The sequence below is a fragment of the Giraffa tippelskirchi genome, chromosome X (genome assembly GCF_054371585.1).
Source record: "Giraffa tippelskirchi isolate mGirTip1 chromosome X, T2T-mGirTip1v1.2.pri, whole genome shotgun sequence".
NCBI lineage: Eukaryota > Metazoa > Chordata > Mammalia > Artiodactyla > Giraffidae > Giraffa > Giraffa tippelskirchi.
The window spans coordinates 84,696,857-84,709,387 of record NC_137289.1 but is presented as its reverse complement, the minus strand read 5'-3'; positions in this window follow the sequence as shown (position 1 = coordinate 84,709,387).

Sequence of the window (12,531 nt, the reverse complement as noted above, 5' to 3'; positions counted from 1 at the left end):
ATTATTTACCAGCCAGTGTGATAATATTTATTTAATATGTTTCTTTAAATTGACTCATTTTTTCTTAAATAAATCCAGCATCCTACTATGTAATATATAGATTTAATGTCCTAAGCATATTTTTCTAATTCACGTTAAAATACATCCACAGCTATTGAGATTTAAGATTTATTTTTGATAGCACTTAAAATTGTCTCTTGTCCTTGTATTGCACTTCAGGAGATGACCTTATGGCACCAAAGAACACAGTCGAGAAAGTACTTATCCTAGTTTATTCTATTGTCTGGGAAAGACACTAAAAGACCCAGAAAGGATAAGGGAGTTATCTGAGGTCACACAGTGACAGAGCTGGGACTTAAACCCAAGTCTACTGACTCCCAGTCCTTTGTTCCTTTCACTGTATCATATTCCAAGGGTATTAGGAAGCCCCTTCACTATCCAGAATCTCCCATGGGAAAGAAGGAAGGAAAGGAAGAAGACAAAATGCTATTTGCTTATTGAATTGGGACTGCTACAGGACCTGTGACTCTGGAGTCCCAAGGCAGATGTGGGGTACAATGATTTCCCGTGTCTCTCAAGGTCAAGTACCTGTGAGGTCTCATCTTCTAAATCCTAGTCTCATTTGCCCATACACACAACACAAAATTATAGAGCACCTATTACGTACCTGAGAAGATAAAAAGGAGCTTAAACTCCAGTGGGTGAAACATCTCAGCAAACAGCTGATTAGAGTGCTAGGAGGGGGAGCATAGGTTGCTGCAAGAGCAGAGAAAGACTTGCTGAAAGTGAGGAGGGGGAGGAGAGCGGGCACGAGCCCTGTACTACACAACTTCAGAAGCCCTAGTCCAAAGGCTTGATTTTCTCTTCTCTCAACCACGGAGACTGATAGGTGTTAAATACCCTTCAAAGTCTAGAGTTGCAAGGCCATAGCCATAGAGTCTTTTGCTTTTTTTTTTTAACCACTGACATTTGTCACCAATGTTCCTTCCTTTACCCTACTCCTTCATATTGGTTGCAAACACAGGACTCACTCTCCAAACAGGAATGAACAAATTGAATGTGACCAGAAAACTCAACTCCAAAAGTACCTGGTGCTGGGTTGTGGCTCCTTCCAAACTCCTCCCCTGCCCAGACTTGTTCATGGGGCACCTCAAAAAGAAACTGTTGGAAGTGGGTCTGTAACTGGGTAGTAATGCCTGATTCTGATAACCGACCCAGGGATTGAACCCAGGTCTCCTGCATTGTAGGCAAATGCTTTACCGTCTGAGCCACCAGGGAAGTCCTGATTCTGATAACTGTATTTGGCTTTCCATAGTTGGATGAGAAGTTGGGGACCCATTCCCAGCCCCATCACACATGTGGTGCTTCCCCAGAAACCTGGACTGGACATAGGGATTTTGTTGCTGATTGGCTGGCAGGGCCTTGAGGGCCATGTTTACCATCATCTCTGCTTCCCCACATACCCTCCAAAAGCTTCAAAAACCTAAAAGGAAGAAGGCCTGAAATATTGTTTCTTTCATAAGTATCCCCTGGATTGGGTTCCTCACAGCTAGGGAAGTGTTCACCTTGAAGGAGCTCTTCTGATATAGGTACTGGACTGAGCCACCCTGGTAAAACTGGCACCACTGAGGCAATGAGTAGAAACAGTACAGACAAGCCATAGCTTCAGACTCATCTTCAACTGTCTCTCCCCACTTCTCTCTTCAGGATCCTTCCTCCCCTTTGTTGTTTTCTCTGTAGTCCCTTCTCACTCCATTCACACCCCCAGGGAGCTCAAGTACCCCAGCCTTCACCGATCTGATAAATTCAGTTGTGGTGGGAAAATTTCTGGATGGAGATAAGAAAACATGGTTTCAAGTCTTGGCTTTTTCACTTACTAGTTGTGTAACTTAGAACAAAATAATTTCACCTCTCTGAACCTCAGTTTCTTTTTTGCAAGACAGGCATGATAATCCCTGACCCACTTACCTCAGAAAACTTCTGTACAGATCAAAGGGGATACTGGACATGAAGTTGCTTTGTGAAGAGCCAATCACAATATATATGTGAAAGGTTAAGTGAGTCACTTCTCTTTGGGCACTGGTATTTTGAAAGAGCATAACTTGAAGGAACCAGCCATTAAAACAGCATTTTAAACATCAGGACAGGATGGGATAGACTGTGGCGGCTCAAGCACTTTGTTGACTTGATCAATCATGTGACAGTCAATAATTAAGCACCTACCATGTGTTAGGCAGCCTTCTAGATACTGGAGATAGTAGTCCCCGCTCCCATGAAACTGACATCCTAGGAGCATGGCAGGTACCTAAGAAAAATAGCCCCTGTCCTTCTGGCATAGGAAACTGAATCCAAAGTCTAGTTCTGAGCCTAACGGCTATGGAAGAGCTTTCAACGACTTGCTTTAATCTTTTCCATACAAAATGTATTTTAGCATTAATTTGACATTATCAGCCATTTGCCGAGGTCCTATGTAGATCCAAAGTAATGTGTCATATATTCAATAACATGCATTTAATTCAACAAATGTTTATTGAGAAGCTACTATGTGCTTGTCACTCTGTAAGTGTGGGAATAGTAAATGGAGAAGGGTGTGCAGAATTAAACAAAGCAGAATTTCTGTCCTTGAAGAGCTTCTAACCAAGTAATAGAGGTAATTACTAGAAGATAGGCCCATGACACAAATCTGGTGTTGCCTTAACAGTTTAACCCAGTAATGCGTGAAAATAGATGCCAAATAAAAGTGAAATATAATTGAGTGCAAAGTGCTATGATAATTCTGAGGAGACATTTATGAGGCATATAAAATGGGGAAAGCCTTATGAAAAAGGTGATATTTGAGCTGAATCTTAAAGGTAGAATATTTTTAGTAAGTATAAAAAGAAGTAAATCACCTGCCAGAATGGTCACAAGTAAAAAGATGATAATTCCAAGAGGATAAATAAATGTTTCATAAATATATTAAAAGTACTCAACCTTTTAATTGGGGAAATAAAATAAAAGCCACAATGTCATTTACACCAGAATAAATAAAATGAAAAAGATTGACAATACCAAGTATTGTCAAGGATGTAGAGTGACTACTAGTGAGAGTACATATTGAAATAATCACTTCAGAAAACTGTTCATCAGCATCAACTAAAATGTAAAGATATGCATGCCTTATGAGCTAATGGTTCCACTTCCTAAGTATACATCTAACAGAAATGCAGACATATGTGCAACACCAGTCATTATAGTCAAACACTGGAAACAACCCAAACATCCATGTCCATGTAGTCATTGTTCAGTTGCCAGTCGTGTCCGACTCTTTGTGACCCCATGGACTGTAGCACACCAGGCCTCCCTGTCCCTCACCATCTCCCAGAGTTTGCCCAAGTTCATGTTCATTGCATTGGTGAAGCCATCCAGCCATCTCATCCTCTGACACCCTCTTCTCCTTCTGCCCTCAATCTTTCCCAGCATCAGGGACTTTTCCAATGAATCAACTGTTCGCATCAGATGACCAAAATACAGGAGCTTCTGCTTCAGCATCAGTCCTTCCAGTGAATATTCAGGGTTGATCTCCCTTAAGATTGACTGGTTTGATGTCCTTGCTGTCCAAGGAACTTTCAGGAGTCTTTTTCAGCATTACAGTTTGAAAGCATTGATTCTTCAGCCCTCTGCCTTCTTTATGGTCCAGCTCTCACAACTGTACATGACCACTGGGAAGACCATAGCAGACCTTTGTCAGCAGAGTAATGTCTCTGCTTTTCAACACACTGTCTAGGTTTGTCATCGCTTTCCTGCCAAGAAGCAATTGTCTTCTGATTTCATGGCTGCAGTCACCATCCACGGTGATTTTGGAGCCCAAGAAGAGGAAATCTGTCACTACTTCCCCCTTTTCCCCTTCTATTTGCCATGAAGTAATGAGGCTGTATGCCATGATCTTAGTTTTTTTTAATTTTTAGTCTTAAGTCGGCTCTTTCATTCTCCTCCTTCACCCTCATCAAGAGGTCTTTAGTTCCTCTTCGCTTTTTGCCATGAGAGTGGTATCATCTGCATATCTGAAGTTGTTGGTGTTCCTTCTGCCTATCTTGATTCTAGCTTGTAACTCATCCAGCCCATCATTTCTCATGATGAGCTCAGCACATAGGTTAAACAAACAGGGTGACAGCAGACAGCCCTGTCATACTCCTTTCTCAATCCTGAACCAATCAGTTGTTCCGTACAGGGTTTTAACTGTTGCTTCTTGACCCACATACACATTTCTCAGGAGACAGGTAAGATGGTCCAGTTGGTATTCCCATCTTTTTAAGAGCTTTCCACAGTTTGTCATGATCCACACAGTCAAAGGCTTTAGTGTAGTCGATGAAACAGAGAGATGTTTTTCTGAAATTCCCTTGCTTTCTCTATAATCCAGCAAATGTTGGCAATTTGATCTCTAGTTCCTCTTCCTTTTCTAAATCCAGCTTGGACATCTGGAAGTTCTTGGTTCACATAATGCTGAAGCCTAGCATGCAAGATTTTAAGCATGACCTTACTAGTACGGGAAATGTGTGCAATTGTCCGATGGTTAGCACATTCTTTGGTCCTACTCTTCTTGGGGATTTGGATGAGGATTGACTTTTTCCAGTCCATGTAGTATATTCATTCAGTAAAATAATATGCAGCAATGAAAATGAATGAACTATGGTTATACTCAAAATTGATGACTCTCAGAAACATAAAATTGAAGGAATGAAGCCAGACACAAAAGAGTACACAAGTATGATTCCATTTATATAAAATATAAAAATTAAGTAAAATTAATCTGTGCTAATAGAGATCAGGATAGTGGTTACCACCACAGCAGAAGGAGAGGTTGTAATTCTAAGTAGGCACAAAGGGAGCATCTAGGTTGCTAGTAATGATACAGTTACTGGGATATGGGGGCTGGTTAAATGGGAGTGTCCCATTTGTGAAAATCCAATGATATGTACACATTCACTTTTCTACATAGATGAGCTAATAGTAAAAAGAGAAGAAACCAAAACAGTCCAATGGAGGAAATGGAAGTCTTTCCAAATAGCATAAGAATAATAGGATATCCATATCACACACAAAAATTCATTTGAAATGGATCATAAGTCCAAATGTATTATCTGAAATCATAAAGCTTTCAGAGGAAAACATAGGAGAATATATATGACTTGCAGACATGCATTGATTTCTTAAACAAGTCACAGAAAGAATACCCAAACAAGAAAAAAGAGACAAATTAGATTTTGTTGAAATTAAAAATGTCTACCCATCAAAAGGCATTGTCAAGAAAATTGGTAATCAAACTGTAGACTGGGAGAAAAATTTTCAAAACATACATCCGACAAAGGATTGGTATTCAGGACATGTAAAGTTCTCCTAAAACTCAATAATAAAAGATGGACAACCTAATTTAAAAATACACAGGGAATTCCCTCACAGTCCAGTGGTTAGGACTTGGTGCTATCACTGTGGTGGCCAAGATTCAATCCCTGGTAGGGGAACTAAGATTCCATAAGCTATGTGGCATAGCCAAGAAATAAAAGAATTTTTAAAAAATACATAAATGTGGCATTAAGAATGTAAAAATATTTGAACGTACACTTCACAAAAGGTAAAGCCAATAAGGACATGAAAAAAAAAAATACTTCACATCATTAGTCATCAAGGAATTTCGAGTTAAAACCACTACTCATCTACTAGAATGACTAAAATGAAAAAATTTAAGTGAAAATACCAAACACTGGTGAGGATGTGGAGTAACTAGAACTCATACTGCTGGTAGTAGCAGTATAAAGTGGAACAACTTATTCTGACACAGTTCTGACAGTGTCTTATATAGTTGAACATCTATCTTACTCTATGACCTGACATTTCCACTTCTAGGTATCTACCCAAAAGAAATGAAAATATGTCCATGAAAAAATAATTCATAGCAGCCTTCTTCATAAAAGCTGTAAGCTAGAAACAACCCAGAAGCCCATCAATTGGTGAATACAATACAAATATAATACAAATACAGTGGAATACTACCCAGCACAACACAGCTGAATCTCAAAAGCATTATTCTGTGAAAGATACTATGTTCAAAAAGCTACAAGCTGTATTATTCCTTTTATATGAGTCTCTAAAAAGGCACAACTAATCCATGGTGGTTTTCTCGAGAGTGAGAGGGGGTGGGTTTGACTGGGAAGGCCCATGAGGGAAGTTTGCAGGACAATGGTAATGTTCTTGACAGGGGTTTGGGTTAGTACTTGTCAAAACTCAGCAAATGTTTTCTTAAGGTTTATGTATTACACTATATGTAAGTTTTACCTCAAAAGGAAAAAACTGCAAGAAAATTGAACTCTAATAATATACATACAGAAATATTGAGGGAAAAATGTATACAAATGTCTTCAATTTACTTTGAAATGCATTAAAAATAATATGGATTGAAAGATCAACAGAGAATTGGGTAGATAGACAGATATGTGATAAAGCAAATAGAGTAAAATGTTAATGTAGAATCCAGTGATGAGTATACAGTTGTTCATGGTAAAAGTATTTCAATTTTGGGGAGTTGAGTTGAGAAAAATGAGACAAAGGCATTTGGGGGAAAGGAAAGAGCTCTGGGAAGTGGTCCAGAAACAAATAAGAGAATTGACCAGACCCCAGATAAGAAGGGGCCCAGTGGGGCATCTCAGGAGTCTGGGTTTTAATTTTTAGGCAGTGAGGAATCATTTCAGATTTTTAAGGAGTTGAATGACATTATAATAGGTAGTGTGGCATGGATAAATGTTCTGTGATTAAGAGCTAAGAGAGAAGGTTTCTGGTCCCACTACAGCATGACCTTGGGCAAGTGGATTAATACCTCCAAGTCTCAGAAAGATACAACAAAATATACTCTTCCTTCTTTGTCTCCTCCTCCATACAAAAAGAGGCCCTTGGGAAACTGAGTTTAATTGAGCACAGAAGGAACTCTGTAAATATGTACTGAAGGAGAAAAATAAACTTCTTCTTTGTCCTTCCCCTCCACCCAACTCCCTTGCCCCTGCCCCTTGCACCCTTGCCCTTGCTCCATTTGAATGATTTTTTCCTGCCATTTAACTGGCTTTCTTTATCTGCAAGATCAGCAAGTTAGACTTGAAACTTGGCCCCTGGGCCAGAGCATACCAGTCACTCTCCTCTAACTCAGATGCTGATACTTGATTCTGGCCTTAATGCTCACCACTGTTTCATTCCTCTGTCTCTTACTCTCTAGAAATTTCCTGTGTAAGGGCCTTGGGGTTTCTAAAGGCCTTAGGTCTGTGGAGTCTGAAAAGCTACCCCAAAGAAATGGACCAGGAAATGTCTGAGAATGCAGACACACTTTGTCTACTCCCAGCCTTCCCACTGCTAACCTGAACCCCACCCTATCCCCACCCAGGTCTCCCCCATTTGGCCCTCCTGTACTCTCCTCAGCAGTTAGTGTCTCTACTACTGACCTGATGTTAATGGAGTTATATTTCTGGATGTGTTTGACTTACCTTATTAGCTAGACTGAATTCTTAGGAGGACAAATGGGTGTGAGGCAGACAAAAGATCTTGTAAAGCCAGAGCACTTCTTAAATTGAACAAAACAAAACAAAAACCTGCCAAATGTAATACCCCAAAGACTTTACTAAAAGAAGCCTCTTAATGCGATGAGTAACTCCCATATCTCAAAATGTTTCTAACACTACACTTTCTTCTTGAAGTTTCTCACTGTTTATTCTCCTTTAATAGTCTGACCCAAAGCCTGGCACAGAACTTCATGCCCCATAGAATAGTTCAGTTCAGTTCAGTCGCCCAGTGGTGTCCGACTCTTTGCGACCTCATGAATCGCAGCACACCAGGCCCCCATGTCCATCGAGTCGGTGATGCCATCCAACCATCTCATCCTCTGTCGTCCCCTTCTCCTCCTGCCCCCAATCCTTCCCAGCATCAGGGTCTTTTCCAATGAATCAACTCTTCGCATGAGGTGGCCAAAGTATTGGAGTTTCAGCTTCAACATCAGTCCTTCCAATGAACACCCAGGACTGATCTCCTTTAGGATGGACTGGTTGGATCTCCTTGCAGTCCAAGGGACTCTCAAGAGTCTTCTCCAACACCACAGTTCAAAAGCATCAATTCTTCAGTGCTCAGCTTTCTTCACTGTCCAACTCTCACATCCATACATGACCACTGGAAAAACCATAGCCTTGACTAGATGGACCTTTGTTGGCAAAGTAATGTCTCTGCTTTTAAATATGCTATCTAGGTTGGCCATAACCTTCCTTCCAAGGAGTAAGCGTCTTTTAATTTCATGGCTGCAATCACCATCAGCAGTGATTTTGGAGCCCAAAAAAATAAAGTCTGACACTGTTTCCACTGTTTCCCCATCTATTTCCCATGAAGTGATGGGACCAGATGCCATGATCTTAGTTTTTGGAACATTTAGCTTTAAGCCAACTTTTTCACTCTCCTCTTTCACTTTCATCAAGAGGCTTTTTAGTTCTTCTTCACTTTCTGCCATAAGGTTGATGTCATCTGCATATCTGAGGTTATTGATATTTCTTCCAGCAATCTTGATTCCAGCTTGTGCTTCATCCAGCCCAGCATTTCTCATGATGTACTCTGCATATAAGTTCAATAAGCAGGGTGACAATATACAGCCTTGATGTACTCCTTTTCCTATTTGGAACCAGTCTGTTGTTCCATGTCCAGTTCTAACTGTTGCTTCCTGACCTGCATACAGGTTTCTCAAGAGACAGGTCAGATGGTCTGGTATTCCCATCTCTTTCAGAATTTTCCACAGTTTATGGTGATCCACACAGTCAAAGGCTTTGGCATAGTCAATAAAGCAGATATATATGTTTTTCTGGAACTCTCTTGCTTTTTCGATGATCCAGCAGATGTTGGCAATTTGATCTCTGGTTCCTCTGCCTTTTCTAAAACCAGCTTGAACATCTGGAAGTTCACAGTTCACGGATTGCTAAAGCCTGGCTTGGAGAATTTTAAGCATTACTTTACTAGCGTGTGAGATGAGTGCAACTGTGCGGTAGTTTGAGCATTCTTTGGCATTGCCTTTCTTTGAGATTGGAATGAAAACTGACCTTTTCCAGTCCTGTGGCCACTGCTGAGTTTTCCATATTTGCTGGCATATCGAGTGCAGCACTTTCACAGCATCATCTTTCAGGTTTTGAAATAGCTCAACTGGAATTCCATTACCTCCAGTAGCTTTGTTCGTCATGATGCTTCCTAAGGCCCACTTGACTCCACATTCCAGGAGGTCTGGCTCTAGGTGAGTGATCACACCATCATGATTATCTGGGTCATGAAGATGTTTTTTGTACACTAAGCCATGCCATGTGGGGCCACCCAAGATGGATGGGTCATGGTGGAGAGGTCTGACAGAATGTGGTCCACTAGAGAAGGGCATGACAAACTACTTCAGTATTCTTTCCTTGAGAACCCCATGAACAGTATGAAAAGGCAAAAAGATAGGACACTGAAAGATGAACTCCCCAGGTCGCTAGGTGCCCAATATGCTACTGGAGATCAGTGGAGAAATAACTTCAGAAAGAATGATGGGATGGAGCCAAAGCAAAAACAATATCCAGCTGTGGATGTGACTGGTGATAGAAGCAAAGTCCAATGCTGTAAAGAGCAATATTGCATAGGAACCTGGAATGTTAGCTCCCTGAATCAAGGCAAATTGGAAGTGGTCAAACAGGAGATGGCAAGAGTGAACGTCATCATTCTAGGAATCAGCGAACTAAGATGGACTGGAATGGGTGAGTTTAACTCAGATGACCATTATATCTACTACTGTGGTCAGGAATCCCTTAGAAGAAATAGAGTAGCCATCATCATCAACAAAAGAGTCCGAAATGCAGTACTTGGATGCAATCTCAAAAACGATAAAATGATCTGTTTGTTTCCAAGGCAAACCATTCAATATCACGGTAATCCAAGTCTATGCCCCGGCCAATAACGCTGAAGAACTGAAGTTGAACGGTTCTATGAAGACCTACAAGACCTTTTAGAACTAACACCCAAAAAAGATGTCCTTTTCATTATAGGGGACTGGAATGCAAAAGTAGGAAGTCAGGAAACACCTGGAGTAACAGGCAAATTTGGCCTTGGAGTACAGAATGAAGCAGGGCAAAGGCTAATAGAGTTTTGCCAAGAGAATGCACTGGTCATAGCAAACACTCTCTTCCAACAACACAAGAGAATACTCTACACATGGACATCACCAGATGGCCAACACAGAAATCAGATTGATTATATTCTTTGCAGCCAAAGATGGAGAAGCTCTATACAGTCAACAAAAACAAGACCGGGAGCAGACTGTGGTTCAGATCATGAACTGCTTATTGCCAAATTCAGACTTAAATTGAAGAAAGTAGGGAAAACCACTAGACTATTCAAGTATGACCTAAATCAAATCCCTTACGATTATACAGTGGAAGTGACAAATAGATTTAAGGGACTAGATCTGATAGACAGAGTGCCTGATGAACTATGGATAGAGGTTCGTGACATTGTACAGGAGACAGGGATCAAGACCATCCCCATAGAAAAGAAATGCAAAAAAGCAAAATGGCTGTCTGAGGAGGACTTACAAACAGCTGGGAAGAGAAGCGAAGTGAAAAGCAAAGGAGAAAAGGAAAGATATTCCCATCTGAATGCAGAGTTCCAAAGAGTAGCAAGGAGAGGTAAGAAAGCCTTCCTCAGCGATCAATGCAAAGAAATAGAGGAAAACAACAGAATGGGAATGACTAGAGATCTCTTCAAGAAAATTAGAGATACCAAAGGAACATTTCATGCAAATATGGGCTTGATAAAGGACAGAAATGGTATGGACCTAACAGAAGCAGACGATATTAAGAAGAGTTGGCAAGAATACACAGAAGAACTGTACAAAAAAGACCTTCTCGACCCAGATAATCACGCCCCATAGAACAGATGAGACTAAACTGAAATGTTCAGCAAGACACTAGAAAAGGGAAGGAAATAACAAAAGGGAAATAAAAACCAATAGTACCACAGAGCTAGATAATTCTTGCTTCAAATATATGGCTTGCTCTTAAGGCTAGAATTCCTGATTGTATAATAGTTGCTGAATAAATATTCGTGAATGAATACCTATCCACAATGAAAGTGAGACACCATTCTTATCCCTAAGGAACTTAGGTTCTAGTGAGGAGATGTGTTAAATGGATAATTTTAATACAATTTCATAAGTGCTGTGATAGAGAAGTGTTCGTGGTTAAAAATCACAGACTCTGGAGCTAGACTGCCACAGTGTGAATCATAGACTCTTGGGTAAATGATTTAACTTTTCCCTGTGTTAATTGTAAAATGATGCCCCTACCTTATATGTATGTATGTCATATTGCCATTCACAAGGATTTAGGTAATTAGAAGGAAAAGCTTAGATAATTTAGATATCACCTTAAGTAAGTCCTACTGCTTCCTTGGGCTTCAATGTTCCCATCTGTATAATGAGGAGACTGGATTTTGTGGAAGGTACCTTCCAGCTCTGACATCTAGGCTCTAGATTTTGGAGTTGAACCAATGCCAAAAACATAGTATGTTGTATTCTTCTTTTTCCAATGAAAGCATTCTGCAAACCATCTTGTTGTTAACATTTATTGAGCATTTACTACATGCTAACATTTATTGCTAGGTGCTATGCCAGCTGCTTTCCATATTTTATTTCTCATCCTCACAATAAACCTTAACAATAAGCCTCTTCTCTATTGTTTATAGTAAGTCTCCTACATACAAATGAGTTCTGTTCCAAGAGCATGTTCATAAGCCCAATTTGTTCATAGGTCTAACAAAGTGAGCCTAGGTTTCCAACTAACACAATCAGCTATCTAGTACTGTACTGTAATAGGTTTATAATACTTTTCACACAAATAATACATAAAAAACAAACACAAAAAATACAGAAAACATTTTTAACCTTACAGTGCAGTACTTTGAAAAGTACAGTAGTACAGTACAACAGCTGGCATACAGGGGCTGGCATCGAGTGAAGAGGCAAGAAGAGTTACTGACTGGAGGAGGGAGAAGAGGTGGGAGATGGTAGAGCTGAAGGACTATCAGCAATAGGAGATGGAAGGAAAGCTGTTGTTTCACTCACACCTAGCGTTGTTGGAATACACATTCACATCTTTGAAAGTTCACAATTCGAAGGTTTGTATGTAGGGGACTTACTGTATGGGCTTTGTTACACTAAATAGTTTAATTAATTAATTAATTGCACCTTGTTTGTATCAGGCATTTGTGTTAAATCCTAAGGATATAAAGATAAATAATGCTGACCCTATGCTCAAGGAGGTCATAGTCTAGGAGAGGAAACAAATATATAAAGGGCAAGGCTCATCCTTACACTGCATTGTAACCATATACCTAAGACACCTCTGTTTCAGTACCACAAGGGAGCCACTCCTCAGGATGGGAAACTTTTAGCCAAGATTTAGCACAATGTTTAGCAGATGGTAGGCTCTCAGTTGGGCTTCCCAGGTGATGCAGTGG